The following is a 5,884-nucleotide window of genomic DNA, read 5'->3' as shown; positions in this document are numbered from 1 at the left end:
TTGCCGCGCAAATGTTCAAAGAAGGGATTGGACACGAGGCTGTTCGAACATCCAATGAAAAACATAGAATAATCGGATTTGACCAGATCTCGCCTTCGCTCGCCACAAGAGATCTGGGTACGAGATTAACAAAAAATGTTATTCTCACCTGGTCTCACCTCAAAATATGAACATCACCGGTGCTAGTGGTTTCTCCAAGCAGACTCACTCGTACAACAGTCAAACTTGGTTATAATATATAAACGATAGTTCAAGATGCGTTTTTCAAACGAGTGTGAAAATGTATGCAATCAACACGGACACATGAAACAATATCAGTATAGCGTGACGGAAGTAAAACGGTGACGTGCGCGGACAAGTGGTATGCTCTGATTGCTAAAATAAGTAAAGCGCACCCAAGTAACTTTGTATGAACCTTACGAAAATAAGGAGAAGACTGAAGAGGAAATTTCTTCCTCATGCGCCAGTCCAGCCAGAGTACTAGATTAAGCTATCTTAGTATAGACAAAAGTTACTTGTCAGATGAGCCACTGCAAGGGCAACTTGAAACCATTTGCTCGAGTAGACTGAGGTAGGGTGCCTTGCTTCTAACTCTCTTGGCAGGTGTTTCTAATTCAAAACTTTCGCAAAGTGACTGAAGTAAACCAAGTTTCATATTCTTCAGTGTGCCTTTACTCACCAGGGCGCAGATGTTGTACTGATCGTAAACAATGGGATGTTCCATTTGAAAGTGTGACAGGATATCTTGGCGAGTGGTGCTAAAATTGCTCTCCTCTTCGAAGGCACGAATGTCGTCATCCATTGGAATGTTGTCACGAGATTTTGCCGAAAGACGTGAAAAGAATGAGGAAACCTGCTGTGCCGTTAAGAATTCCGAGACTCTAAACAGACGATTTCCATCTGGTCCAGTGGACCTTCTCATTTCCCGAGCTACAGTCTCGCCATCTTGTTTTCGGCCCGTTGTTTGACCAATGTTAAACTTGGCCTCCAGGTATGCCTTTTGCGTTTCGTTGAAGCGGTACTGCTTCCTCGTTTCTTTTAAAGCCCACCCCTCTTCGACGATAGAAACAGTTTCTTCGCATCCCAGTGGCTCTCGAGATTTTAGGGTGGGCATCTTTCCCACACCCTCCTCTAAACGTGACGTGTATTGTGTTTTCGCAAGGTCTAACAGCGATTGTCGCTCAAGAGATTTAGAACACCGTTCAAATGAAAGGTGCCGTTCCAGAGATGAAAATCGCTGAAAGACGCGAACACAACCTTCCTTGGGGCAGGAAAAGGCCTCCATGGCGGGCTCAGCTTGACTGGCTGTGTCTTCAGCCTCTTGTAAAAGAGGTTTTTCGCGTCGAGGCTTGGTAGTAAAAGGCTTGAATCCGCCAGTGGAAAAGTTGACATTGAGCCATTTGTAACCAACACCTGTTGTATAAAGAAGAAAAGTAACAATATCTTGGAGACATATTTGAGGTCAAATGGTAGCTTCCAGCGAGGAAACGTGAGAAGGGCTCAAAGTCTGTAAATAAGAGTGGGCCACAAGGTCTGATTCCGATTTCTTATTCGCTGTTATAAACATAGACCTAGTCGGCTAACTCAATGTTGTACCCAATTCAAACCCTTTAGGAATAAAGCGTTTTGTTCCAGGTATTTCCATATCATTTAAATATGAATGCTACATTATCATGCAAATACAATACACAAAGAATCTTAATCCCGGGAGATTTGAATTGGGTACAACATTGAGTTAGCCGATTAGGTCTATTGAATAGGCCATTTCCGAGTTCATGTCTGCCTCCTCTTCAAAGCGAGTCTAAGTGCGACGTTTTTGTGATGGTAATTAGTTCTACTTTACATATGAATGAAAACTAATTTTCATAACAAAAACTTCGCACTTAGACTCGCTTTGAAGAGGTGGCAGACATGAACTCGGAAATGGCCTCTTCATTGTTATCTTCTGCGTGAACGTTTTTTGTCTTTCTAGGAAAAGGTTAAAGAAAGAAACGGGGGAAAAACGGGAGAATGAGGAGAATGAGTCTACCTTTCTTTGTCTGGGGTGCTCAATTAAGTACACGGTCTATTTCTGTTAGTTAGTCAACTCTGCATTGTCCCTAAAAATGATAATAGGCCATATTCGTATTCTCGGTATAGGCCTGGAACTAGCTTACAACTGAGACTAATGCGGGGAAACTTAATCACATAAATCTCACATTAATATATTTTAATGTTATTCCACCGCGTGAGCCATCATTGCAAGCTACACTGTAGTTCCAGTCCAATACCGATGATACGAATAAACATATTGTTGTGATAGTGGTAATGATGATGATGATGATGATGATGTTGTTGTTGTTGTTGCTGATGATAATGATGATGATGATGATGATGACGACGACGATCTCGGTTTAAGCAATTATTTAACAATTATTCTTTGTAATCGAGGTAAATATTCTCTGCCACTATTCACCGCGATTGAAAAGAATAATGTTTTAGTATACACTCACTAAGTGATCTCAACAACATTTGCAGAAGAAAACCATCCAAAGTCGATTTAACTGACATTTCAATTCATTCGTGGAAAATGTGCAAGCGGCACAAAGCATGCGCGAAAGTGTTTACAGAAGCTTCAAACATGGCAAATCTAAATAACCTTCGTTAAAATCCTCGTCGCAAACAGCAAAATGGTCATTTAACACCGTTTAAATCAGGATCTAAATCGAAAGTCTGCTTGTTAAAACATTTTCACCGTTCGATCAAAAATTTTGAGATTCATTTGAAATGGAAATGGAAAGTGCAGTTGGTAAAGGTTCCACATGAAATGGCAGCTCTGCTGTAATTGAGGTGAGCGTTAGTTTGTTGCAAAGTGACCCGTCTTGTTTCCTTGCATCCGTTTAAAACTTTGTTAGATATTTTTTTAATTCCTTGATTTCAGTAACAAATTCGTTTTGGTGGGCGACCAGCCTTACAAGAGAGAATTACTCCGAGTGAAACAAATTGTTGGCGTGAAGATTGTTTAATTTTCAGCAATAATTATCTGGAAAAACAAAGTCAACACTATTTGGCAAAAGAATGAACTCTTCTCTTACCCTTGAACACTTTCAGGCCAGACTTTGTGGCTTTCTTTGTCTTTTGTAGCACAGCATCATTTTGTATTCTTAATATTTCCGATTCATAAATGCTGGCGAGTTTACTCCAGCCATTTTGTTTTGTTTGGATCAAGCATTATTCACTCCGTAGGGAGTGAATAATGCTCAATTACTCAGAGATAGCGAACCAATCAGATTGCTTGAAACACCAAGATCACTGAGTGAGTATATACTAATAACTATTAGTCATTGTTTAGTGAAGCTTTACAGTAGTTTACAGAAGCTAACAAAACAATAACCCAACTCCTGATATTATTTTGACAGGAATTCTTACGGTTTACACTGCCACTTTTACAAATTCAGGCAAGTCTAAAATACGGCCTCATTTATTTCTACTTTAAGAGCATACCCGCCATTGTGCTGGGATGCATAGCAATTTCCTTCCCACTGCCAATGCCATATGCTCTTCTAGCGACAATCTTTCCGTTGGTGAATCGAAAATTGTTCAATTTGCTTATGCCGGTGATTTTCTGTTGGGTGTTACTGACTGCGTGTTCCTCGAGACGTTCGACTGTAGCTACACGAACACCTTCAACTCCTCCATACGAAAGTACAGCAGCTTTCATTTGTTCAGCATTAGTTACATCGTGGCCTTCGTTAATATACATGCGAATATGGGACTTGGCTGCTGCTGCCATCCTGTCAGCTGCTCCCTTTCCTCCTTGTGGGTCACTGAAATTTACCCCTACCACTTTTATTCCGGTTGATGCTTCAATTGAAGGACAGGCAAGCAGCGTCGTTGAGGAATGATAACAGCCAGCGTTATCTTGTCGGAAGAAGGCCTTACTGATGCTGGGGTTTTCAGTCGATAAGGTGTGAAGCACATGCTGCATGATGGTGTTGACGGCGGAGCTATCTTGGCTGCACGACTGTACAATGTGGATAAATCCTTGAGATTCCAGCTCACCAAGTACTCGGCGATAGACAACTGAAATGTGCCATGAAATTCCCCTCTTTCCGAACCAATCTGTTTGTGATTCACGATACATCTGTGGGAGGAATTTCATGGCCCAGTCATTGACAATAAGCACAGTCTCGTCATCCAGGAGGTCTATAACAGCCAGCCTTGCTTTGTCTTGTTTCACACTTCTCAACTGGTGGCATTGCCAGGTATGGATGGCACGCTGTGCTTTGTGAAATAAGTACAGTGCCTCATCGCGATCGTCATCATTAGGGTAAGATGCCCTTGACAAGAGTTCCTCGATATCTTTCATTGTTGACCCTATCGCCTCGCACTCCTCGCACCTCTCGTCATGGTCATGGTCGCACTGCTGCCTAAATTCAATTTCTGTCTTGTCACTTAGCGCGTACACGCTGCAGTGTTTCTTCACATGGGAATTTTCACTCACATGAACCTAAAAAGTAAAAAATATAAAAATAAACAATATTGTATTTGAATGTTTGATTGCAGTTAATTTTTAATTTCAGCTGTATGTGGTTCGTTTTCTTCGAGTAAGTTATTTTTATTTATTTATTATTTTTTTTCAGTTTAACCTTAGACAATATATAATGACTAAGGATAAGTTGGAAAAGAAGAAAGTGGCTTTGAGTGCCTCCTTATGTTGTAAGTTTAACAGCCTGGTGTCTCGTATTTTCTTTTTTAAATTCTTATTTATAGCACCATAATTTCTAAATTATTATTTCAGTTGACATTAATTAATCAGTGGGCACCGGTTAAAATGACTGATGCGCATACAGGGGAGTTAACTGGTTAGCCTGCATTATAGCAGTTTTCCATCACAACATGCCGCGACGTCCTGTATATTATGATTTCACATCGTATATAGCGGTAAACCAACATTTGTATTTACCTTTTAGTCGCCTTTCAGATACAGCTTCGCGGCTTTGAGTTTCTCTTGTAAAGCTGTCCCTGAGTCCACAGTACTCGCTGTCTGGCTAATGAGCTCAGACAGGTCGTCAAATGATTTTGCACCTTCAGCGGTAATATAGTCCAAACCTTGAAGGGACTTGCGCACTGATGCAAGGCATTCGGACAAGATGCGCAACATTGTCCTCTCACTAAATGGCACAAAACCACTCTCTGAACAATACACCATGTACTGCTTTGCAATTCTTTGTGGTACCATCGTTCTGATGACATTGGGGACGCTAATGACCCGACCGGAAGAGAGTTTGAGAGTTTTTTCTCCAAATGGCAGATCCTCTACTATGTGTGGGCTGGTGATGTAAGTGAGGAAGTGATCTAGTTGCCCTTTATCAATCTGTAAACGTGGCACATGGCGTACATGTACTGGGACCGGAGCCGCTCTACCATACTGTAAACGGTGAAGATTTGCCACAGTGTATCTGTACTGTGTGAGTCCAGGTATGTGCCGTGAGATTTCTCTGTAACTCGCCACTCCAGTCATAATCGATAGGACTTGCCGGCGGGTGTCCCAGCTTGCTGCATTCTTATATGCTTCTGCTAAGGCTTCCAGATAGCTGTTGTCAGAAGAGAGTTGAACGGAGTCTGAGCCCATGATCTTATCCATTGTATGAGAGACTTTCAACTCTTTCCACAAATAGGCATAGTTATTGGGATATACTACTGACAGAACTGACTTGACTATCTCTGATGAGCGCTTGATATATCGCTCTTTGGTCCTTTCGTTCACTTGGTGCCAATCCATCCAGCGTCTTCCTAGTGGCTCGGTGTCGCATTTTTCTTAAAAAAAATTTAGTTTTGCTTTTTGGAGCTGATATTTTCCATCCCCTCCACTGGATGATGATGTACTTGCAGTCTCGGAAGA

At 41.5% G+C, this 5,884-nt stretch overlaps 1 pseudogene; it reads right to left on the bottom strand.

Moving 5' to 3' along the window:
• Window positions 1-511: 511 nt before the first annotated feature.
• LOC138010161 (uncharacterized) lies at window positions 512-5,256 on the bottom strand (annotated as a pseudogene).
• Between the last annotated feature and the right edge of the window lie 628 nt (window positions 5,257-5,884).

This window comes from Montipora foliosa, chromosome 7 (genome assembly GCF_036669935.1).
Source record: "Montipora foliosa isolate CH-2021 chromosome 7, ASM3666993v2, whole genome shotgun sequence".
NCBI lineage: Eukaryota > Metazoa > Cnidaria > Anthozoa > Scleractinia > Acroporidae > Montipora > Montipora foliosa.
Note: the sequence above shows the minus strand (reverse complement) of the source record. Positions and strands in the feature narration are given on the sequence as shown.